The 25,482-nt window shown below is 40.2% G+C and overlaps 1 long non-coding RNA gene across 3 annotated transcripts in view; it reads left to right on the top strand.

Annotated features, from left to right (window-relative positions):
- LOC128150639 (uncharacterized) overlaps window positions 1-25,482 on the top strand; it is a 29,982-nt gene that overhangs the window by 711 nt on the left and 3,789 nt on the right. The window contains exon 1 of one of the 3 annotated variants that reach the window (XR_008238131.1): window positions 7,694-8,011. The exons of 1 other annotated variant lie outside the window; for it this stretch is intronic. This is a non-coding gene — a long non-coding RNA (uncharacterized LOC128150639). Of the gene's footprint in view, window positions 1-7,693; window positions 8,012-23,644; window positions 23,756-25,482 lie in introns of those variants that run through there. One more of the 3 variants, XR_008238133.1, reaches the window with a different exon arrangement.

Raw genomic sequence — 25,482 nt, 5'->3', positions numbered from 1 at the left:
CGCTCATCTCCCTCAGGCCCTGTCAGCGTTACCCAGATAGGCGCACCTCCTGCTCCTTGACCAGAGGCTTCAAACAAAACTCCATGGGCAGAGGTGATTTCAAAGTCACAAAAATACGTAGGTACAGCGAGTATGCTTTGAAGGCAGTCCAAACTGCCCTGGGATTTTGTTGTGTTTAGCATTTACAGGTAACACCAGCAAGAAATGGACTGCTGTAGCAGCAAAGGAAACTCGGGACTTCCCTTACGCAGCTTGCATCGCCTTAGCTGTTCTACTACTGTTACAGTTGTGTTCGTCGTTTCCATACCAATATGAGAAAAGAAATAGTTACGGAAACCTAAGTCCGTTATGTGAATTAGTTTCATATATACGGGGGCCTCTATCAGTAAAACTGCAATGGTTAAAAATCATGCAATTAAAATAATTGAACCTGATTTAGCTGAACTACAGCCATTGGTAAATATTTTTACTTGTAACCAGATTAAAGAGCTGCATCACTCTACAGCTGGTTTTGCTTTCAAGAGTAATTTTGCTCCAACAAATTAATCTTAAGACACTGAACTCGTGTACAACTGCACTGTGACACAGCCCAGCATAGTTATACTTGTATCAACACACTTCTTGGTGGGCATGTTTAAGACAGTCTGTAGTTACAAAGACTAACCAGGTTGTCTTATACACCCACAGTACAGAATTAAAAACATCGCAATGTTAACATCTGTAATAGTCACTCTGAGCTGTGCCAGCTTCAGCAAAGGAACAAGAAGTGTCTGCCCTGTTAACTAAAATAGACACTACGCAGGGTTTGCTTTATAACTTGCAAATACTTGACAATATACCTGTTTTACAAATGAGTTATTGTTATCATATTTGTTACTGCAGAGATACTATCATGTCTGTTATTAAAAGAAGTGATAACTAAAGTATGTCTTGTGGTTTAGAGGTAGTTTTGCAGATGTAAGTTACCTGTGAACAGCCATAACATTTGCATAAAGAGCAGCTTTTTTTTTTTTTCTGGCCTTTTACTCACAATAATAAGCTTCCAACAATATGGCTTTCCCTATTCGGCATACAACTTAAACTCCCTTCTTACAAAATACGTAATGATCACTTCATTCTACTCTTTATGCAGTATTATCCTATTTTCTGGCTGCAATGCTGCTTCAAAAGAAACTTCCTCTACTCCATTGATATACTTCATTGCATTAGCTTTTTCTGCCTTATAAGCTTCACTCTTAAACCTTTTCCTAGCCTATGTGTTCTCTCATGTAATAACATGCAAGGCCACAATTCCGGTCGCTATTGCTCTTGTCATTTTTGTGTTCTCCTGTTTCCTCTCAGTTCACAGGAAGGCCATTTAAACCTCTTTACTGCATTGCCCTCCAAACTGCTCCTTTGAAATCCCCTTATCACGATGTCAATCCCAAAGAACAAAATTTTACCACAACATGGAGTGCAATGGCAAGACCAAGCTCCCCTGTATCACTTCTGTGTTTTGCTACTCCCAATACGTCTGTGTGTCTGGACACATTTACTATCTCCCTTTGTACCCAGCTAATGACTTGCTTCTTTGGGGTGCAAACCAGCAGCTTTTTTTTTTTTTTTTCCTGTTTGCATTGTACCAAATACAAGGGTAACACACCTGAGCACACACCTGGGTTCTACAGTAACAATCCATGATATTACTATTACAATAATAAATGAGGTACCCTGTCAATCTGTCATTTGAAGATCCAGTTTCTGTTATTTCAGTAATGAGAAATACCCATATTTTTGCTGCAGTACAGGGGATATAGAGAACAGAAGTATAACTTCCTGGTTCCTTTACATTATTTCAACTTACCAAAATATGCAGATAGGTGCATTTCCCTTGAAAAAAGAGTCACAGTATAGATGAACCTGAAAGTGCTTACATCAATGTACTGGCATAATCCAAAACTTCTTTAGCATTTCTGCAGAAGTTCTAGCCTTTCATTTCTTTTCTATTCAGTCTGCTACTGTTTTCCTCGAGTATTGTTAAACTGATTTTACCAGTCATAGCTGCAGAGTTTGAGATACTAGTATCTGCATAGTGTAATAATCTCCTGAGATTAAATCAGACTCGTTGCAGTTACCAGCTGTGACAGGTGTTTATGATTTGTTGTGATTGGGTGGAAAAAGAACATTTTTTTAAAAAGAATATAACATTTCTAGGCTTTATTTGTATTCAGAGAACATTTTAAAATTAAGACATTCTATCCGGCATCTGACTTCACTTCTGAGGTTACGTTTTCCTTCCATCCCAGCTGTTCTAGCACTTTATCTTTCCATCTCCTAATTACTAAACCCCAGAGCTTTAAGGGTAAGTGTGCTTTGTCAGAGCCAGAACTACAACAACCTTACACGCTTCTACAAAGCAAAATGGGACTGGCATGTGAATATCGGGGACATTCTCTAGTGGTTTGCCAGGTGGGACAGTAAGGTTGGGGACATTTTTTTTTTCAGCTCAGGAGGCAGATATTAAGCAATCTCCCAAAACAGAGGCATGAAACATCTAAACAAACTACCCATAGATGCTGTCTTACTTGTTCGTAGCCCTCTGTTAATCTTTGTAGTGACATTATTTTAGGACTCTGGTACTTAAAATAGCCTTTGGATGATGGCAATACTGGCATATTTACAGATGTTTCAGGTGAACTAGAACTTAGTCAATGGAGTGTGCAGGGGCCTTCAATGAAGTATGCTATAAACAGTTTTCTCATCTGTCATTTCAAATACATTTTAAATCACTATCTCAGAGCAGGTCCATTAAAATGCAGCATAAATCATACCCAAGCATGTAAACTAGATTCTGTGTGTGTGTGTGTGACCAGACTACTTTAATAACTACATTAGAAGGCTTTGAAAGATAAATGTAAGTCACATAGTTATAAAAATGGCATTTATAATGAGTCAAACTTATCCTTGATGAGTAACGCTAGACAAAAGGCAACACTATCATTATTACTTTAGCATTAGCTGGCAGTAGTATTATAATGGTTCTGAGTGCACTAATAGCCCTTAATTGCCCTGACCAACCTCACCTGGGGCCTCTGCCACACCCTCTGCCCATGGGCCCAGGAGCTCCATATAAGCTCAGCCCTGGGCTTTTAGTTCTTTTGTGAGTTAGGTTGTATGACTTTCTGGTTTTAGTGATGGGCTCTGCTGATTTAGGTTCTGATCTATAGACTGAGTTCCTGGTCTGACTTTGAATCTGCCTTGTATAGGTACTTGCTGTGGAGACCACTAGATTGTGTCTGGTCCTGGTTACCTTCATCAGGCATCATCTTGATCTGTGGATTGATTTTTCTGGTTGCACCTTGGATCTGCTTTATTGATGTGAACCTCTCCAAAGAGCTGGGTTCTGGGTTGAACCTGTCTGCTATCCCAATACTTGTCTTGTTACCCTTGCTCGGGTACTGTAGGATGGCTTTTGTTCTGCTGGCTGTGTTGTTGTATGTGGCTCCCAATTTCCTGTCCTGGGGGAAGCAGCCAACCCTTGCTACTCCCTGGCAGATACAGGCTATGGTATGAACTGATTTCTTAAACTGTTATGGTACTTATGTATTCCTTATTGTTCTAATAATCTTGCTATTGTTTGTGTTATCACTGTAGAAGGAGATCTAATTTTGCTAGGCATTAAATGAACATGGAATAAAAGCTCACTCCTTTCCCTCAAGAGCTTACTACCTAACTATGCTGTAAGGAACAGCAGATTGAATGAGACAGATGGGGAGTGCAAGTAAGATGTTAGTGGCCAGCATTGCATATTTGTGTTTCCATGCATCAGCAGCCTAAACTATTGTCTTGTACTTTAAAGTGCTATAGTAAAGAAAAGCTTGGAAGAGATGTGACGGAGACCAAGTAAATGTTTTCAGGTATATCTGAGGTGTCCTTCACAACATGCAGGGTGATAATGAATTGTACAGTCATAAAAATGTAGGGCTGAGAGAAACCCACGAAACCACCTTTCTGCACAATGGCAAGGCGTGTAGATCCTCTGGGACTGCTGTTTGCTTAAGCTCTTCATTAAAATTATTGGGCCAGGAGATGCTGCAGCATTTCTATGTAGCTGGTTCTGGTGTTCCACGAGCCTTATTAGGAAGTTTCTTTGAGGACCCAGTCCAGATTTGTGGTGCTAATTCAGATGATTTCTTATTGTACTGCTGTCTTTGGTCATGGTAAACAAATGGATCATGATTCTGACTTTATATTTGTTGAAGTTATAACTTTATAACAGGAAGAATCAACTTGTTTTCTTTCTTCTGCTTGACTAACACCTATTTAGGTGTTCCTGAAAAGATTACTAATTTCTCTGGGATTCCTGCACACTCCTCTGGATCACTATGACTTTACGTACGCCTTTCAAAATCTGTTGCAGCTCTCTGTATTGATTTTTTAGCTTTCATTTGTGAATCAAATTAGCCTTCTAGATAACTTCTGCTCTTCTGATACCCAGCTGATTATTTTTTGGTTTCTTTCCTCTTTGAATCTCTCTCTACTAACTGAGTTTCTTGACATTGGGCCATTTCTTCAGTATGTTCTGATCATTCTGGATTCTTAAGACCAGGAGTACTCACAGGTATTTTAAAACTGCAAAGGTTGCCTCTGCTAGTTTGAAGACTGCACAAAGAGTATCTTTTTGATACCATAGTGCCTGCTATTGTGGGCAGTTCATGGGCTTTACAAAGATTACTTGAGTATCTCTGCTACCTTGGGTCACATTGCTGCCATTTGACTTCATCACAGTCACTGCCTTCTTCCCACCTTCCTTGGACAACATCCCAAGACCTCCCTGAGCTGAGAGGCAGTGGCGGCAAAAGGCCCTTGTGCTACAGGTGGAAAAAGCATAGAGAAAGGGGGGTGGTTCTGATTTTCTTCCCCATTATTCACTTCCACTTGTAGGTGCAAGGTATCCACCAGCAGGTGTAAGATAGCGTATGCCACATCTTATGTTAAACACATTCAGTGAAGATCCTAGGTATGTGAGGGGGAAGGTGGAATTCTGGGTAACAATTTTACTGCTTGCCTTGTGTGAGCACTGCTCCTGTGTTTTTCATTTGACTGCATCCACCTTACTTATCTATTCCATACCACTGCACTATATGAAAAGCACAGCATTACTGTATTGCAACAACTGTATTTTTTATTTTGCACTGGCTTTTTCATTCTCGTAATAATTGCACCTTCCAGTAAACTTCTCACTGGTCCCACTTAACATATAGACATCCAATTCCATAAGGAAATAATTTATTCTAAAGAGACATTGCAGCATTGCTCATCTTATTCTTCAGATTTGCACAGTAGCTTCCAGAAATTAATTTAATAGAAAAAAAATATCTCTGAACTGCTACCCTTAACAAAGAAATTAGGTAACTGAAGGGATCATCTGTTGCGGACACATATTTAGCTAACAGTCGCAAAAGTATTCCAGACGCCTTTAGAAGGCCTTGAACAGAATAAACAAGAAGACAAAAAAAGAAAGATGCCAAATAGAAGAACACAGGTGCACATTCCAAGATAAAAGAACCTCAATTCGGCAGTTTATCTTAACCAATTAGGCTGAGACAAGTTTCGTATGTTTTAGTTAGTATAACAAATTGTGTCCTATGTTTAGGCACGTGTACAGAGTTAGTATAACCAATTGTGTCCTATGTTTATGCGCGTGGACAGAGATAGTATAACCAATTATATTTTAGCTTTTGGCGCATGGACAGCTGATGTTTAGCTTGACAAGGTATATAAGCACGCTATTTGGGCAATAAAGGGAGAACAACTTTAACCGTATCAGTGTCCGGTTGTTACTCGGCTCACGTCTCCAGATGGTTCCCTGCTACAATCATCTCCTTCTCATCTTATGCTAGCAGGCTTACAGTATTTAAGGTCATCTATGGAGTTGTAGCAACCTTGTGACATTACCAATTTTTCCCAGCTATGCTAATTTTAGTTATGGTGAAAAGACAAGGCACTGACTGATGTCTGTCAATGCAGGATCAGCTGATCTTATAAAATTCTTTTTTAGCTCTGTAGTTACATTAGTCTAAATTACAATTTCTCTTGTGTGGTAGTTGTTTTATCTGCAGAAAATCAATCAGCCGTTTCTAAATGAGAGAATGAGTTTACAGAGTTAATATTTTTGGTAGGGAATACTCAAGACCAAGACTGTAGAAAACAAAGGAGATGTTTTGGTATCTAATCTTAATGGGAACAGCAGTTTCAAGAGCTCAGAGCAAATGAAGAATAGGATTGTAATTCAGATCTAGTTCCCACAGAAAATGTCAGTCCCAGCAAAGTTAATGCGACACAGATTTGGCAACGTGGGAGGTCAGGAGACTAAGAACAAGAGTGCATCCTTCTCAGTTGTATCCCACATAGTACCCAGAGTGGAAGGGTCATAAACTGATCCCCTAGTCAATCAGTCTGGCTGCCCTCAAGCATGGTATTTGTATCATCAGAAAAATTCTGACTCCCAAACAGCAGTGTTTTCTGTAATGCTGTCTCTCAGAAGGCAACCCAAGTTGCCTTTTGATTACAAGCCTGCTGTGGCTTCTGACAAACATACTTTAACATTAATATTTGCAGCTGAACTACATTCTGGTCTGATGAACACTTACAGGTTTTCAAAACTGCTGTGGGAAGAATCAGAAAGTAAACATGAGGACTGCTGTCCACAAACCCACATGCATCTAGCTAAGTGATAATTTTCAATATGAACAGTAAGTAATACAGAGTCTTTGGGTTCCAGATAGTCTGGAGTATAAATATGCATGCTTTCCCTGGTTGTTCTTAAAAACACCTACTAAATTAGCATTTATTTTTAAAAGTTTGGCCCTTTATTTAATTATTTTCTTGTCCGTATCCAAAGACAGAACATAAAGTTTGCTGCACAAAGTACACATGAAAATATTGTATTACAGTTTTGAAAATAGGATTTAGTCTTTTAACCTGCTTGGGTATTATACAGAGTGATCCAAATCAGATGTGACTTGTATGGAATTATGTTGAACTTTTTGCTTTGTCTGAAATTCATATCATGCGGCAATAATGGTGCTTTTTCAATTGCCTGTATTTTAAGGATGCTGATAAAGCGCTGGACCAATGCCAGGTACTTTAGGAAATACATTGCTGTTTCCCTGGCTCCCCAGATGTTACAATACATTGTTTGTTGCTGGAATAAAGGTAACTTTTACTATATTTCTTTAACTATGGTGATTCAGTGTTATAGAAAAATCTTCACCTTTAAAATGAGAGATGTTGTTAGCACCTTGTCTTCAAATAATTTAGATAACATGCACTATAATGTATGTAACTGTTTCTTTTCTCTTTTATGATCTCCTTCAATGACTGGCAACAGCTGTGCCTCATTTTTATCATGTTTTATGGTTCAGAATTACTGATTATTTGTTATGATTTATAACAGCAAAAGTCTTTGATGCTTTAAAACAATGAAACACAGACTTGGATATATTTAAATGAATCCAACAGATGCATTGTCTGAGTCTGTGCAGTACCAAAGGAGAGAGCTACAGTTGACACAGGATTATTTCCTGCTGGAGGTTTGCCAAAGAAAAATTGGCGGCAGTCACACTATTCTTTATTGCAAGTCTTCTCTAATGTGTGTGTTTAATAAAGCACTAACATCTGGGCCTACAGGGTAAACTTCATGTGTACAAACAGTGTAACTCTTCAAAATCAATATTTATTTGCAAACTTTTCACTCAAGAAAAAACATCCCAGAGTATCAGTTTTGGGGCCATGTGCTACTTTAGCACTACTTTGCATTTGTGGAGCTGAAGTATTAGATAAGCTTTGTTCCTTCCTGTGCTTCCGGTTCAGTTGCTGTGTTCTCTTTATGGCCACGCAGGGATTTCCATGGCATGGCCCCAGGATTCTGCAAGGAGCCAGCACTGCTGCAATTATTGATCTCTGCTGGACAGCCAAGGAATGAAATCACAGGAAAATGGAGCTGTCTCTTGGGATGGTTACCTCTAAGGTAAGGCACGTGGTAGGGCAGAGCACAGGAAGACGTAAGTCATCTTGGCTGACGGGAAGCCACCTACATTCATTCCTCAGTCCATTTCTCCCTTCCCTGTTTCTTTTCCTTATCCTTGTACCTTACTTGATGCATAGCAAGTTGAGTGGGTGCTGTAAGTGGGTGTAACTTGAGCATGGAGCTGTGAGCATGGGCAAGTGGGCTTGTAATGTTCTGCAAAGGCTTGCAATGCTGGCTTTTTCCACAGCAAGAGGGAAGCCCTGCCGAGTGCTTACTTCTGCTGTACCAGGTTGCTGGCCTTTTAAAATAGCTATTCCCATACCCTGTGAGAATCTGGTCGGATTTCTTCCTAGATCTTTGCATTCTTGTTGCGTCTCTTGTTGGTTTTTTTAGTATGTGCATCAAATCCTGAGGCCTCCTCAAACAGGAGAAGCAGGAAAGTTCTCTTTCTTTTTCTTAAGAAGTATACCTACATACAAACATAGGTTATTGTGCGACAGAAATATGCTAGTGTATTTGCTCAACAGTGTCTTACTGTATTGCTGACAAATACTCACCTAATGTCTGAGAAAAAGGGGGGTGGAAGATAAGGGAAGTTATTCCTCATTGCTGGTGCCAATGCTTTGAACAGGCCGAGGAGCCCTGAAAGAGATCCCAATATGTGGATGGAATTTTGCTCCACAAACAAGTGGCTGCATAGAACTAGACAGTCAGTAACTTGGGGGGACGGAAGGAGTTACTGTAAAGAGGGCAGTAGCTTCTTTGTAGTCTGTCTTCTACGATAATGCCTTAAGTCAATTTATCCAACTCTATCCAAATGGGTGAAGAATGTGATATTATAAAAACCTTATGAAGTAGATCAGCTTGTACAAGGACTGTGTGGGAAGAAAAGAGCCACTCCTGACATTAAGTAGGAGAGTATAATTATACATAACTCATAACTTTTCCATAACTTATCTTAAGGGTAAATGTGCAAGTGGAGTCCTTGTCTGTCAGTACTGAGCAAACAACCTCTGCCTGTGTGCACGTTCTTTGTGCATATTGGGATGGCCTGTATTTAACTTTTTAAATGGTGTCTAGATCTTGTGATACTCTTTTTTGCAGAGGCATTTTATAGATATTTGTGCTAGTGCAGTTGTTTCTGCTTCCCTCTCTAATCAGAGCACATCTTGTTTGTGCACACCCGACCAGGTTTATAAGACTAACATTCTCAATCAAGTAATCAATCATTTTGGATTATCAAATTCATATATAATCAGCTTTTCACCCATGGGAATAGCAAATTAGATCTTCCTTCAGTAAAATGAAAAATTCACACTCTTCACATGAAATCACTGACAGCCCATAATTACAATAAAAATATAAATTACATGGAATAATTTTATAAAAATATAGATCAGTGCATCCTTTGTTTTGTTTCCTATATATCCTTATCTTAGGCTGCTTCAAAAGTAAGCTGCCTTTTCTATGACTGCATTGATAAATCTCTTGACTGTTGTCGTTTCTTGTTGATATATTAGGTCAATAATGATTTAACAGCCTTTTTTTAATAACAGCAGTTATTAATGAGAACTGTATTACTTTTGGCATGCCTGAGGACTGGAGGGAACATAAATGTAACAGCCCTGACTGTTAATTTTATGCTCAGCTGTGAGACACCTTTGTACTTTGTGGGGTTTTAGGACATTTTAGCATTCAGGGTTGGCCTCACACGTTCAGTTGCCCTACCTCCTGCTGGGTGGTGGGAAACTAAGGATGGCTGGCATTGCTCCTTCTCCCATCCTCTCTGTTTCAAGTATGTCTCTTGTATTTCTATAGAAAGCCACACTGCTCAACCCTGTGCTGCTGCATGAAACCCCTTCTCTGGACATTAGTCCCTGAAAGGGACCACTTCCATCCCTTTTCTGCTGCCTGTGTAATGCAAATCCAGTGGGGTGCCCTAGGGGAGCTAATGCACCGTGGATGTAACTACATCCTTTAGAACAGGGCTAAACATTCTCTAATCTTTCCTTTTCCATTTTAAAGATCTCATAACAGAAGAGTCTATTAAATCTACTAATTGTAATCAGGACTTGTGGATTTGGCAGTTTTCCCTTACTCCGTAACCAGCTTTACTGTTTCTGCCAAGCCACCCCTTCCTCTCCAGAGCTGACCCAGCACTTTGCAAGGCTGGATGTGAGACAGCTTGTCCCAACTCTGGAAAACAGACCCATGGATTTCTTTCCACAGATGTAATGAATTCTGCAAAACAGTTTGTTCTTCTTTGATTGTATTCATCACCTCAAGGGCAAAATTCACTGTTTCAGGGCAGACTTGCATTCCATCCAGAATGGGTTAATCTTCATTGTATTATATTCTCTCCCTCCTCATCTTGCAGAAAGGGGGAATAAGAGCACAGCAACAACATCAGCTCTGCAACTTTTGTATGGATAAATCCCTGATGCTTTCCTTGCTGGAATATGTTGCATATGAATGTGAACTATTAGCCATTTCATGGTCATTTGCTAAGAAAAAAAGGTATCCCACAGCAGGGGAGCAGTACAAGGTCTGTTATATCACTCCAGCCTTGTGCTCAGGGAGTAAGTGTGTTGTGGGATTTTTAAAGTATAGTAAACCTTTCTTAATCATGAACCATGTGCTTAGACTTCACTGGGGCATGTATCCTAATGGTAACTTGGCACATATTTAGGCCCTTACATACCATTCTATGCCCTGTAATGTGCATATCTGGCTTTATCGTTTGTATTTTTTTTTTCCAAGTGCCCTTGCAACAATTTGATTGTTCAAATAAAGCACAAAACAAGTACATTCCCTTTTGAATGGAGTAGGTGTCTGTGCAAACGTGTGTACATGTACACGTCTATCTAATTTATTTACTGGAGAGAAGCAATTAGCAGTAGTGACCTTGGCAATTTGGGCAGAGGTGGGTTTTTTAACATAATGCTGTAGATTTTATTAAGAGTTAAAATCCAGACAAGGTGGAAACTGGCACATACTGTATACAAAGATGCATATAATTTTCTATTTCAACCTTGCAGGCAAGATTATTGATATATAAATAATTTCTAGTGAGATGAAGGTACAGACATAGGTAGAAAGCATGGGCAGAGCTGAGGTTGGGATTTTTCTTTACTTTCAAATGAGGTTAAGCTCTTGGTGCTTGGCAGGGCTAGACCTAGGCACAGGCAAAGGAGGCAGAATAGGCCCTGGCAGAGCCCTGAAAACCAGACTGGCAGCTGCTGCTACCAGGAGAGGGGGTGAGAATATGTGAAACAGCAGCTACTTGGGGAAAATGGGGCACATGAGCCTTTTCTGGATCCTGTTCACTTTTCTGTGGCAGAAAAAGCCAGCTCTGGGTGTAACCTAGGCACTTCATCCTCAGGGCAGCACAACTTAGTTTGCTTATGCTGATAAGAAGCTTTGAGCCAGCTCTGGTGGTTGGCTTGCCTTCACTGTGTCTTCCAAATAAAATATGTACAATTACTCATTAGCCACTTTACATAAACAATCAAACAGATACTGTTTTAAAAAAAACCAACAACCTTCAGATATTTTATGAGTGGTGGCAGACATTCATGGATATTTACAGACAGATGAAATACTTAGACCTACATGAAATTAAATATGAAAGATTACCAGAACAACTGAGGAAAAACTCAGCTGTTCTAGCAGAGCACCAAGCTGTGGACTCTTATGAGGTCTGAAGACAGAAGGGGCAAGAGGGAGAAATACTGGAGAGTTGTTCCAGATGTCAAAGTTGTAGATAAGGCACTCATGTTATTGTGAGGCTTTGTGAAGGGACCTAGAAGCAGGCAATTCTGAACTGGTGGAGGAAGCGAGGGATAAAGACAGTCTATGAATAATCATCTCGTTAATAAGTGTTGCTCTTACTTTTCCACAATTCTATCCAGAAAGAACTGTAATAATGTCTCCAATTGTTGCTGAGTCCAATGAAACAGTTTCTCCCGTGGCACACATCCAACCATTTCTGTCTTCCAGGCTTTATGAGATGGAATATTTTTCCCTTGCTCAGAAGCGTGATCTCTTCTGTGGCCACTAAACTGGCCGGAGATCTGCATTTCTGTGTAGGAGTCCAGACGGCAGATTCTTCCAAATATCTAAATAAATACAGGAGAGGTTTATTTGCACAATTTTAGGTGCAGCCACCTCTGTGTGAGACAAATATTGATGGATTTGGCAGGAATGTTGCCATGTAAGAGGCAAAAATGAGTCCTCCTTCACTATTGCACTTTGAGGAATGACACTGAAGTGCCACAATGTACAGCACTCAGCGTCTGGGGATAACTCTTCCGTGCGATTAAATGTATAGTCAATTGATCTACATGTTACAATGATAAAAAAAAGTCCGCTTTGTTAAATGTATTTCTCCTAGAGTTTCAGTAGCTATTGGTGCCCCTGGATCCCTTTCCTGCTTGTCATGATTTCTTTGCATTGCCTCTTTCTACCGCTCCAACAAAGCACTTTGTGTCATTGATTCTTTTTCTATGCCCAGATTCAGCAGCTAGCATCAGGATTGAATGTCTCAGCAATAGCTTCATAGTTGAGAGTTGTGAATGCAGCAATAATGAAAAGGTAAAATCAGTTAGGTCTATAGTGACATCCTTTTTCTTGGAGGAAAAAACCAGTTCAATGGGCAAGGACTAGTCTTCTAAAGTTACCTGTCACCTAAAAAGGCTGATAGACCCTTGTTGCAATTTTGAAAATCAGCACAAGTCCTGCTAATCTGCGCCCTTATCTGTGAAAAATCTATCTTTTACTGATTGATCTTGCACCTATTGAAGTTAATGGCCCAAGTCCTGCTGAAGTCCATGGGGCAGGATTAGGCCTTGCCACAGTTTGCTTATGAGCACTAGCATCCTTGCTTTCCTGACAAGGACAAAGTACACAGTGAAGTGATGAGGCAGAGCCCTGTTTTGCAGCTAAGCAGGCATTTCAAGGTGTTGCCGAGTTAAGGCCATAAGATATGATAGTACCTGACCCCTGGCCTGCCAGACATCAACTCTCTCTGTGCAAATGTTTAGGGAATCTTAAAAATGGCTGGCATGGTGCTGAAGCAATAGCTATATCACAGGATTAATGGTTGTGTTTTATCAGGTATTTTTTAGGGAGCTGGGAACTGTAACCAATGTGACACAATGTGCTGGGCTATTCTGTTCACTGCTGCTGAGGTTGCCAGGATAATTTTACAGAGTCAGGCAGTTGCAGTAGTACAGCAAGCAGTACTAGATGGTACTATTAAATTTAACCATTTGGCCTTAGGGATGATTTCAGCATTCCTTCAATAACATATAACAGTGCCAAACTAGAGATATCATACAAATTAGAAACACAGTTTGCCCATAAATGTTTTGTATCCCTTAAGACTTTAATTCAATTTTATCCTGATATGAATTTACCCTAGCAGTTCTAATTGCATTTTAGTTAGTGTTACTTTATACTCATAAAATTGAAATGGTTGAATATCTCTTAACTACCTAGGGAGGAAGAAGTTTCTCTCCTCCAGCAACAGAACAGGCTCTGTAGCGTGCTTTCCACTGTCAGTGCCAGCGTTTGCCCTCAGAGGCTGGCATGCAATCTTTGCAGATATCTCAATCTTTCCCTAGGAACTATGACTTTAGTTTCTTGTTTATCATGCATGGTTGGGGGTAGGGAGCAAGTAGAAAGGAAAAACCAGATATTATTAAGTCCATTGTTGAAAGTAATGATTCACTAAAAATGTGAGCGATTTCTCTACTTGTTGCCTGCCCAAAATGAACTTTTTCATCATTATTTACTGCAGCCCAAGAATAACAGATGTGGGGAAAGCATTTGTAACTGCATTTCATTTACAGATTTAGGAACCTGGAATTGATTTTGTAAATATTTTGATGCTGTAGTTACCTTCCACAGTCTTGTTAACAAAATGTAGTCTTTGCAGTTCTGTTGCACAGATTGATTTGACACAGGGAGTTGAACAGGGGAGGAAGGAGGAGAGAAGGCTGTGCAGTGCAACTTTGCAGCTGCAATGTGGAGTGATCTGTGCTGTAGTGGTAACCACAGATCTTTGTGCCCCAACCACACAGTAAAAGAGACATCTGCCCCTTTGCCTAGGAGATAGTAAAAGGGACATCACTGACACACTGTGAACTGGACATGGTTGAGCAGCATCTGTTGCATATGTTGCAATAGTTATATCTCCTTTTTGTGAGGCAGATATTGGCCTTGGAGGATTTGCCAAAACCAGAAAATAGAAGTTGGTATTTGCTCTACCAGTTTTTCTGAGTAACTGTAGGAGTAGGCTGATATGGCCACGTCTCCTTCTAGAACCCAGCATCCTCAAGTAATTGAGCGTGTTAGCTGTAAGCAGGAGCAGACTTTTTGTTTTAAGACTTACAATATGAAATCATCTTACACTTGATATTCACCCCTGTTTTCCCCTCTTTTTATGCATTGCACTTTGGTAAGGCAGATTTCCATTTGCTCTGCTGAAAGGTCTCCAAAGCTGAGACTGCAATCTGTTGTAAGCTAATAAGAGCAAACAGGGGTTTACATGGTCATAATGCCCTTGTGTTGAGGCACTGCTGGGTATAGGAAAAATGATTCCAAAGTGTTGAAATAATGCCGCCCTCAGACAGGAGGGGTATATGCACAAGTCTTAACTGAATATTTTAATGACTGTCAGAAAATTAAGAATGATATGCAGCAAGGGGTCAACCCAGCATGCAGCCTGCCTCATAAAACAAGCAGGGATCATTATCGCTTTTCTGTTTGTATGGTAGGTAGCATGCCCTCAATACAGTCATCTTAAATTGTATACTGCTTCATTCTCCATCCTACAGACCCAGGATGCACATCAGGCCTCCAGTGTGACTAGCTTTTTAGTTATCTGAGAAACCAAAAATACAATGTTGATAAGCCACAAGTCAGATTTCAAGCTCAACCCAGATGGAAAAAAAGTGCTTCTTCCAGTGAAAAAAGGGGAAATGAAGGCCAAATGAAAATGCAGCAGTGACTTCAAGTGCTTGAATAAAATCAAGATACCTCTGAGTATGTGAAGGATTAGCGTTAGTGGGGAAATTGGATTCCAAGATGCCATCCTGTTGCACTGCATTAGAATTAATGGAAACTGAAATGACTAACATAAATTGTTTAGTCTTGATCAATAGAATAATTTATAATTTCACCCCAAAGTTCAATGTTAGCTCAGCTCTGTGATGTTCCATGTTCGTAATGGGTTTTCTTACTGGAATTTAAGGAAAAAACCTAACCCTGTAACACTTGTCATTTCAGTGGTAAAGCAAAAGGCTTTGACAGGGATTGCCCCTTTCAATCTCTTAAGTCACCAGAGTCCCTGTATGCGAACACATAGCTGAATCATGAGGTCTCAAAGGTTATGCTGCTTATATACCAACGGGGCTGAGGATTTTGTGGCTTTCCGTACTTCCTGGTCAATGGCTGGAATTGGCACTAGCTTATGTGGTACATTTTGGTATCTTTTCAGTAAGTACTGATGTTCACATTACAATACTCAGAAGAGGTTGGGTGAGGTGCACCTCTGTCTAGAAGTCAGGGGAAGGGGTTGGAGATAACTGGCTATTTGACTAGATGTAGCTGGGGGCATGGCGTGTGACTGAAATCAGCGTATGTTTTGCTATAGATTTTAGTGAGAGGTGAATTAAGGGGCTGAATTCAGGAAGGCATGTAACTGCCTATATAGATAGACTTAGGTAGGGCAGACTGCAAAAGCACCTGAGCTATAAGTGCAAGCTACATAATTTAGATGCTGTTTAAAATCTCATTTAAAGAGCCTCTATCAAGTCTGTTCACATCACTGAGTGCCTAAATACATCTGCAACTCTGTCACTACACACTTATTTCTTTTGTACTTTGCCTCCTTGAAAACAACCGTAAGCACTTGTCATTGAGCTATATGGCTTAAATCTTACTGAAGCAGGGCAAAAATCCCAATCAGCTTAGAGTCCACTCAGGTGTCAAAACCTCACCCCTGGTGCCAGCCAGGTTGTCTCACTGCAGGGATAGAGGTCCAGCACTGTAGCACAGGTACAGCCCGCTCATCACAGGGTGCTCTCCAGTTGTATCTGACTGGAGATGTGCAGCAGCAGTGAGTGCTGGGAAAACAGCTATGAACTGGTTACAGTTTGAAATAGCAAAGATATTAGACAAGGGGAAAAAAGGAAAGGGAGAGCATGGCATTGGATTTTCTATGCATTAGCGACGGTGGAGGGAGTCAGTTACAACTTTATAGTTTTGCAAGGAAATTTATACTGCTTCGGAAAACTTGGCCACAGGGCAACAGTGCCTACCAGCCTCACAACTCAAAATCCCTTTCTGGCTCTTAGACAGGTTTTACAGAAGTTTCTTGTGTGTTTAGACACTGCTTCTGCCCAGCAATTGGATGAGGGAATAGTAAGTATTCTCCTACCCAATGCTAAAGTAGAACCCTTCTAACAGGGAACCTATGCTTATCACCAACTCTGTGTTTTTAATGTAGAACGTTTGAGGGGAAAACAATCCCAAAATAAAACCAAACAAATCCCATGAAGTAAGATGCTTTTTGTTTATACTTACTAGTTGGAACCATGTCAACAGTGAACAGCTCTCAATTTTTTGTGAAGATTTTAATACAGTGGTGCAGACTAGATTCTGCTACCAGACCCCAGTTTGTACACCTCAAGTAAGCCTGTATATTTCAGTGTGTCTCCCCAAGAGGAAAGAGCCATTGCTTCAGTGAGCATCTTTTGCATTAGCATGATTAATTTCCCCCAGATAACTCAGAACTGTGTTTGTCACAACATCAAGTAGTAGGAAGTTATGATTGTTACCTGCATTTTTACAGGTGACTAGACAAAAGATATTAAAATTAAGTTGACATGTATCAATGCTTTTCAAAAAATTATACCCTATTATTGATAAATTCAAGGATTGACTTATGGGTCAGTGAATTGAAAAACATGGAAATCATGCACTGTATATCTTCATCTCCCCCAGTTTTAAACGAGGTATTCAAGACAAAGCAATGAGATTTTTCCGTCTCGCTTTTTGGCAGGTTTTTGATGCATTGGTTGCTTTATCATTTCATATCCTATCTATTGGTTTATAAAACTTCCAGGTGTTTGGCTTACTTTGTGCATGTTGTTAAAATCAGAAGGAGGTTCAAAAAAAACCCAAAACAACCTAGGGACAAAAAGATGTGGTTGTGGGCCTATATCATTTTTTGGACTCCTTAAGTAAACTCATTAAATGTCTACTTTTACTTATGTAAAACATTATGATTACCTATATCTTAAATTTTCTTCTGAGATTGTTACATGCCCTGATATCCTGCAGAAGAAATAAAGTATGTGAAGAAAAAAAAAAATCCCTTCTCTCCTTCACTCTGAATTTGCAAAAATTGAAACCAACAGCTGTTCCAGAGCCAAAAAGAAATAAAAAGCACGTAGCAGGTGGTACCATGTATGTATGTCTAATTGCAATCTAACTATCTGCTAGCCAGTTACCAAATAGTGAGGATTTTGATTGTGATTCAGGCAAAGAAAGAGAGCAAAGAGAATGGGAAAGAGAGAGAAAAAGTTTTGGCCCAGAAAATTAGCATCTTTATAGAGGAGAGTAATAAGTGTAACTAGGAGCAGTGAGTCATGATATTCTCTCTCTTTTTTGAAATGATTCCTCCTGACTAGTCACTATCTAGAGAAACTGGCTATAGATGCCAAGCATACTGGTGAAATGATGGCATGTCCATTATGGGGCTCAGTATAGGTAAACCTGATGGACTTTGTCAGGTGACATTGCAGCTCATGGTTCAGAGACTCATGCAAAGCAGTCGTATGTGTGCTTCTGGGGCTCCTTTCACACACAGTGCATCTCTATGTCTCTGCTCACACCTACCCTTTGAAGGATCAGTGATGTGAACTTTTCATTTGCAAAGTCCTGATGGCAATTCATTTCAATGGTATGAATGGACTGTTTCCACACAGCTTTCTCCAGCCTCTGTCCAGAAAATACAGTTTATTTGCGTTTCTGTTGATCACCAAAATCAAAGTATTCTGCCTCTCCCCTCTAACATAAAGAAATGCTTTGTTTGAAACACACTGTGTGGAAGAATTTGGATGAGGGCAGAGAAAATTTCCTCCTTTAAGACAAGGAAAAAAACCTGTCCTCCTTGAGATCTGAAGTAAAAGAAATCAGAAGAAATTCAGAGCTGCAAAATGCATGGTCTTGCAATTAGGAGCAAGAACAATACCCTCTGCACCAAAGTGTGAGCCATTTGGGGGGGAGTGGCTTAGACTTAGTAGTCAATCATGAGATCACCATAAGCAGTCCTGAAAAAGACATGTTTTGGATCTGTTTCCCTCAGGTACAAGGAATATTCCTGCTTTTATACAAAGCACTAGTGAGATCTCCTGTCACAGGCAAGGGTAGGACTATTGCCTTCTACAAGAGAAGACTAAAATACAATGACTTTTATCTGCAGACAGGCTGAAATAACTGTCCTGTGCAGAGCATTGGAGGGTGAACACTGGTGGGAAGGAAGAAGGGAAAGAATTGTGTGAGGTTCAGGAAAACATTGTTGTAAGGACAGATGAGCATAGACTGGCCATGAATAAATTTAGCCTAGAAAGATTTGCAGCAGTGATTGGGATCTAGAACAGCTTTCCTCTGGGAGAAGTTGAGCTGAAACTTGACTTACTTTCATGATGCAGCAGGATAAGATGATGATGGGGAATTGGATAATGCAATGTTTGCAATAGAGAGGGATCATGCTCAGAGACTGAGGAGGCCTCTTCCAGCCCTGCATTCCTTGTCCAAAAATGGCATAATCTGCATACTTGCCTTGTATAAATAGTCTGGGCTTCAGAGAGAAACTCCAATACCAACAGTAGTTGCTAGTAAAAGGAGAGGGATCTCCATATCAGTCGTACACAGCCAAAGCCTTATCTTGACTTGGCTGCTGTTTCTGCTTCAAACATCTGCAAGAATGGGTTTAGAAAATTGATTTGATACATTCAGACAAGCTGAATTTGGAGATGGCAGAAACCTGATGGGCGCTTGACTTCTAGGAGAGAAGGAAAATGGAGTTTTGGAGTAAAGTGTAATCTACAGCAGGACAAAAGATAAAAGATGAAACAAATTGGAATGATGCAATGCTATCTACTAAATGTTTTAATAAGCTTTTATGAGATGCAATATTCCAAGTCTGCTAGATTAGCTTTCTTTGGTCAATATTTTATGGTGTTTCAGTTGCATAGAAATGGGATTGAGAAAAACTATGATAAATGGATTTGTATTCTGACTAGCACCAGTATCGATGGAGAAATAAAGGGGTGGGAAGCGAACTGTGCTCTATAAAAGGATCAGTATTGAAAAAAATCTAGTAAAAATGAAAAAGACATGAAATCTGCTTTGGGAGCTCTGAAGAAGGAAATTGCTACTGTTCTTGACATTACAGATTTTAAGTGAGATGTTGATTCAAAAGAAACATAAAAGAAATGAACAAGAATGTACCAGCAATTCCCTCATAAAAGAACTTTCTTAAAGCACTGTATTTTTTTGTGTGGAGCTCAAGCGCCCCAGTGAAAAAGATGTTCAGGATGTATAGAAACTTTAATGTTGGAAACTCTGGAGTTACAATTGCAAAGTTAGGTGAAAGATAACATGGCATATATTTGGCATGTGATTTTGTTCTCACTTGTGCAGTGAAAGCCTGAAGTCAGCAGGATCACACAGAAGTAAAGCCAGCACAACTGAGAGGAGGAAGGACTAGCTCCTTCCCAGCTGCCCCGTGTCTAGGGTCTGATGGTGATTTATTTTAATGCTGAGCTTTTCACTGACCCCCCTAAAGGTATATATATTGTTTGCATTTCCTGTGATCAAATCAATCTTCCATCTTACTGTCAGTCATTCACTAATAGCAGTCCTCAGTTAATTCTTTCTTTTAATGCTATCTTGCCATATAGACAAACCATAAAGGATTTCTTTGCCTGGAGGACATGAAGTGCTGCTAACTTAAACTGATTTATGAAATGCTTTTCAAAAATATTTAAAATCAAAGCATTCAGCATAATAGCACAAGTCCAAGAGTGTTCTTTTCCCTTGTTTGCCACTCTCTTCAGTGAGTGAAATGTGCTCATGATCCCAATAAGATCACGTACCACTGAAACCATCCTTGAAGGGCTTGTATCACTGTAACTGTCGTAACAGCTCCCTGATACCAGTGCAATACTTTAAAAAAAAAAAAGAAAAAAAATTTTAAAAAATCTACAAACCTGGAATTCATTTTGCAAGTTTCCTTTAGAAAACTGACTCAAGCCCAGGGTTGCTCAGGTTCTCTACAACTTCCAAGGAGCTTTAACTCAGATCTAACAGAAAGCAAAAGAGATTTGAATTATATTCTTAGAGGAGGTCAAATTGTTTACAGGTGAAGTGGGGCAGTTGTTAATGACTTTCAGCCTGCCTGACACAGCTGATCTTTGAATGGACAATGTGGATTAAGTATTTGGGGGCTGAAGCTCCTCTGGTCTGACTGCCACTTTAGCTGCTGTTGAATGCTATCACTTCATTGCTTTAGGAAAGTTGCTGAGCAGTAAATTGCTGAGTGTAATATTTTAATTACTTAAGATCAGTTGTTCTTCCCAACTTCAGCTGATCACAGTAAATAGCAAATAAGGGCAAACGGCACAGAGAGTGAGGGTGCTGCTGCTATGTAGCTCAATACTAGGAATATCGGAAGCCAGAGTACTATGCTTATTAGTTCCTGTGCCATTTGGTGGCCTTCAGTTTGTTGATGAGTTCTGCTTAATTAAAAGCAGCAGGAATAAGTTGATGGCTTTCTGATCCTGGCCCTACTGTCTGAGGAGTGCTGATGAGGCAGACACTGCTCTGGCATGGAAAGGAAAAGCAATCTCCATCCTGGAGGCCAGAGATGGGATTTTCTCCATGAAAGCAAAACAGCAGCTTTCAGGTATTTTTAGCCCCAGAGACACTTGGGAGGGGCTGGCCCCTGCCCTCCCTGTGTTTACAGGACTGATCATCTGCATATAAATGGATGAGGGATAGAACAAGACTGCTGCCCAGGAAGTTTCTTTTATCATTTATTCAGGTGAGAGGAAAATACAGACCCTGCTGGATCACATGGCTGGTTTCACACTCAGCTCTGAGGATGGTGCTGCTGATCATGAAGGAAGAGCTGTGCTTCCCACACCTATGGCCTGGAAAAGGTATTCCCTGATATCCCTTCTTTCTTTTCATTGACCTATCCATGCAGCTCCTTATAAGACTGGTGCTAGAAGAAGCATTTTCCAGAACTTTCATTATATTTGTTATTTTGAGACAAATTAAGTGACAAAAGATATTTTTAAGTGCTAGAAAACAGAGGAAAGCATCTTTTACTTTACATGTGTGGGTAGCAAAAAACCCACAAGTGTCCCAACAGCTGCAGTATTAGGTCCTGCCATGCTTTCGGGTAGAGCGAAGCCTCAAGTGAAACATGTGCTGCAAGTAAATTGCAGCCTGTTTTCTCTTAAGTGTTTGGGCTGGAGGAGGTTCCCAGCATATAAGTGCCATGTGTTCCACATTGGCTGCTCCAGTGGGAGGCTGCTGGCCCTGGGGGATGTGGGAGGGAGGCTGAGGCTGGATTCAAACTTAAAGCTTGCCTAAGGGAATGAGAGAGGATGAGATAGCTAAACAATAAAGGGTTTAATTTCATTCTCCTCACCATGTAACAATTTTTACAAAGTGCCAGAGAATCTGTTATGGTCACGTGAGCCTATTTCTACTTTTCCCAGTGGGAATATGTGTGTGACAGCAATAACTTAAAATTATTTTTTTTATATAGTAATATCTGGCCATATGTTTAAACTCTTTGTGTTTAGGAGCAGTAGTTAAAGTGTTTGTTTTCTCATGCCAAGGATTCCCTGACTTGGAAGGAATTTTGTCAAAGAAAATCCTTGCCTTTCTCACACTCTTCCTGCTTGCTGCTGTGAGCCAGTGTTGTTCTCCAAGCACTTTTAACTTAGTTTGCTACACTTCTCTGGTTGTAAACCATTAATGGCAGATATTTAATGCTGGGGAAGGGGCGATCCACAAAATCCCCCAAAGCTTCATCTTTATTCCAGGGTATAATTACAGTATCCTGTGACTTTTCTTCTAATTTTCTTTTAAATGAAATTTCAGTCATTCAGTTTCCTCCTGATAACAAAATTGTCACTGTCTGTTTTCATCCTTTCTTTCTGCTCCCCAAGACCAAAAACAGCACTTCTGCAAAATCTTGAGCCTTTTCCCAAAGTTGCCTGAAGTCTACAGGGCTCTTTACATTGGCTCCTGGAATCAGATTCTTCGTACTGCTATCAGTTTCATTAACAGATTTCTTTCCCCCTCGCCCTGATATTCCAAATTACTTTTGTTCTCTGAATATTCTTTGCGCATAAGGAGCTCTGAGATTAGGGAGGTAATCACAGATCATCTGTATGAAGCTTTGCGGTCTGGGCCATAGCAGGCCCTGTTTTTTAAATGGAGAGTAAAAATGTAGAACGCTTCCTCATTTCAGAAAATACTTCTGCAAAAACACACCAACTTAGTGGAGAGAAAACTACAGCCTAGCTTCTGAAATGCTGGGTCCTTTTAAAATGAAATTTTAGAAAGAGCTGTGCTGCTTCTGTAAGCGGAAATGCTGAGGACAGAGTCTAAGGATGAAGAGTCTAGCTTTGAGCTTTGCTTCAAATGTACTTCAGTGTACCAAAAGCAACATCTGTTTCTTAATTAGGTGCTGCTGATTAGCGATACCACTCTGAAATGTGTTCTACTTAAAGATGTAACTCTCACAATTACATGTTCTACCCATCAAGATGTTGAGGCTAACCCCATCAATGTGCCACCTTCCTGTAGAAGAAATGTGCAACTAAATTTTACTACTCGGATGATAGTCTTCTGTTATTTGTGACTTTTCTTTTTAATATTTAATCTGCAAGGACTAGGTGAAGCTGCTGGACTGGCTGGCTGTCTTAACTTTCTTCAAAACAGGAACATTTCCAAGTCAAATCTTAAGTCACATAAAGTCTAGGTGAAAGCCGATAGAAACAACTAGAGATTCAGTGTATGTTGATCTGGAGAGGAGGAAGTCAGCCGGAGACTGCTGTTCTTACGTGCTTCACACACCCCTGCGTGCGCAGCATAAGATCCCTCTACCTGGCAGCTCCCGCAGCAGAATTCCCCACCTAGAACTGGAGAGTGGCTCCCTCCTACCCCCTGTTGCAGTGTCTGCCTGGGAATGGGGCTGGGCTAGGGCTGAGGGAGGAACACCCAGAGAGCCTCCACACGCGGCTCCTTGGAGCTGTCTTAAGCTCACGGGCTCTCACAGCCCATGGCATTATGACAGTGTGGTCTGCAGGCAACTGTGTTTGTTGTTATCAGGGCTGAACCTAGAAACTCCTCCTCCAGTGACACCTCAGTCTTTGTAGCTCATGGCATGGGAAATACAGGGAAGTGATGTCTGCCAACACACCTGTTTTTAAACACTCTGAATCAAGATCTAGCATGTTTTGACAAGGTGAATTATCCTCTTTGAAATGTCCTTGGCTCACTGCCTCGTTCATTCTCATAAGCCTTGTTTGTACTAGCAGGTTGCTGCTTCAACACAGCAACATCATCTGGTGCATTTAAGCTTCATACGTACTGTACCTGCAGGGCATGCTGCAACCAGCTAGGAAGCCCCAAGAACATGTATTTCAGGTGCATTAGAGCGCTAATCCTTCCTCTCTTTTCAGTTTAAGGTTGTTTCTGATCTGTGCTCTTTGGGGAAGGACTCTCTTGCATGCCTGTCTGGGTGGGGGGAAATGTTATGAAGAACTACTTGTTTAATAAAACCTTCCAGTCAGTGTTCTGCAGTGCATAGATCAACGCTGCCACACTTTTGGAAATCAAAATCACCTTGTTGCAGGTTTCTGCACGACTATTGGACCATGGTATGGCACAGTTATAGAGGAAACTCCCACTATTGCTATTCGTGCAAGTCATGGGCCATGGCATATGGTGTCTAACTTGACAGTTTTAGCCTTGTGTCTTGAATGAAGATGACAAGCAGATAAATCCTAGGAGTTATTCTTCCAAAGAATAACTAGTGATATTGTAATGCCTGGTTAAGGTGGTAGTAGTAGTTAATTATCCATGTGATGACTCATAGAATCTTTATTTGAGGAATAAAACAATGTATAAAATGACAAAAAATGGGCACATAGATCCATAGCTTTTCTCAAATTTTACTTTTTGCAATGGATGTAAATGTATTTTATCAATGGTTGAAATACGTTCCTTCTGTGAACAAGCATAGTGCCAGGACTGTGTACGAGGGAACTAAATTTGTTTTCTTCTCTCTTTAACCTTGATAGAAGTGATACTTACTGAATTTAAGTTTTGTGGAAACTTTGCTTTACAAAGCCTCATTTTTATTTGAAAATAAAAATTATGTTTGTTTTTAATCTTTCATATTTGAATTTACTTAGAGCACAAAGGATACAGAGAATAGCTTTTCTCAGTATGTGTGTTATTCACCTTACAGGTCAATATAACTTTTATATGCAATGAATTCATTTAGGGTATATGAGAATTACCATGAAATTAGACTACATTAAGCGTGGGACCAAAGTGCAGAAAATATTCTTCTATCAAAGCTACCAGAACAGAGATTGTTGCATGAAGTGCTTTGATATTTATGCTGTTGTTTCTAAGCAGGGAATCTGAAATGAACAATTCTTTGTAGATAAAGAGCAGCTAAGGACTTTGGGTTTACCTAGTTTGGAGAAAATGGGGCTGAGGGATGACCTCATTGCTCTCTACAGCTTCCTGAGGAGGGGAAGTGTGAATCGTATCCAGTGTGAATGGTTCAAAGCTGTGTCAGGGGAGGTTCAGACTTGACATTAGGAAGCATTTCTTTACTGAGAGGGAGGTCAAACTCTGGAACAGGCTTCCTAGAGAGGTGGTTGATGCCCCAAGCCTGTCAGTGTTTAAGAGGCGTTTGGATAAGGTCCTTAATAACATGCTTTAACTTTTGGTGAGCCCTGAATTGGTCAGGCAGTTGGACTCGATGATCATTGTAGGTCCCTTCCAACTGAAATATTCTACTCTATAATTTATAAAGTTGCACTGCTTGATTTTTTTTTTTTTTTTACCCTGAGGAAAATATAAGCTATAATTCTCAAATTTCATTAACTGGGGTATATCCTGCTACAAGCCACAGCATAGTAACTCCACAAAGCCGTAAGATGAATGGTTGTCATTACGGCTATAACACAGCACATCCCTGTGAAAAGAGCTGATCAGTTTGGTGGACTTTTTTTTTCAGGAAATCCTTAGAAGCATTTACCTGGCCTAGTGGAGAGAAGCCTGCCCTGAATTGAGGCTAGATATATGTACTGAGGGAACAAACAACCCAAAGCTGAACTCAGTGCAAGACAAGGAAT

The sequence above is a fragment of the Harpia harpyja genome, chromosome 14, assembly GCF_026419915.1.
Source record: "Harpia harpyja isolate bHarHar1 chromosome 14, bHarHar1 primary haplotype, whole genome shotgun sequence".
Classification (NCBI taxonomy): domain Eukaryota; kingdom Metazoa; phylum Chordata; class Aves; order Accipitriformes; family Accipitridae; genus Harpia; species Harpia harpyja.
The sequence above is the reverse complement of the archived record's forward strand: the minus strand, read 5'-3'. Positions and strand labels throughout refer to the sequence as shown.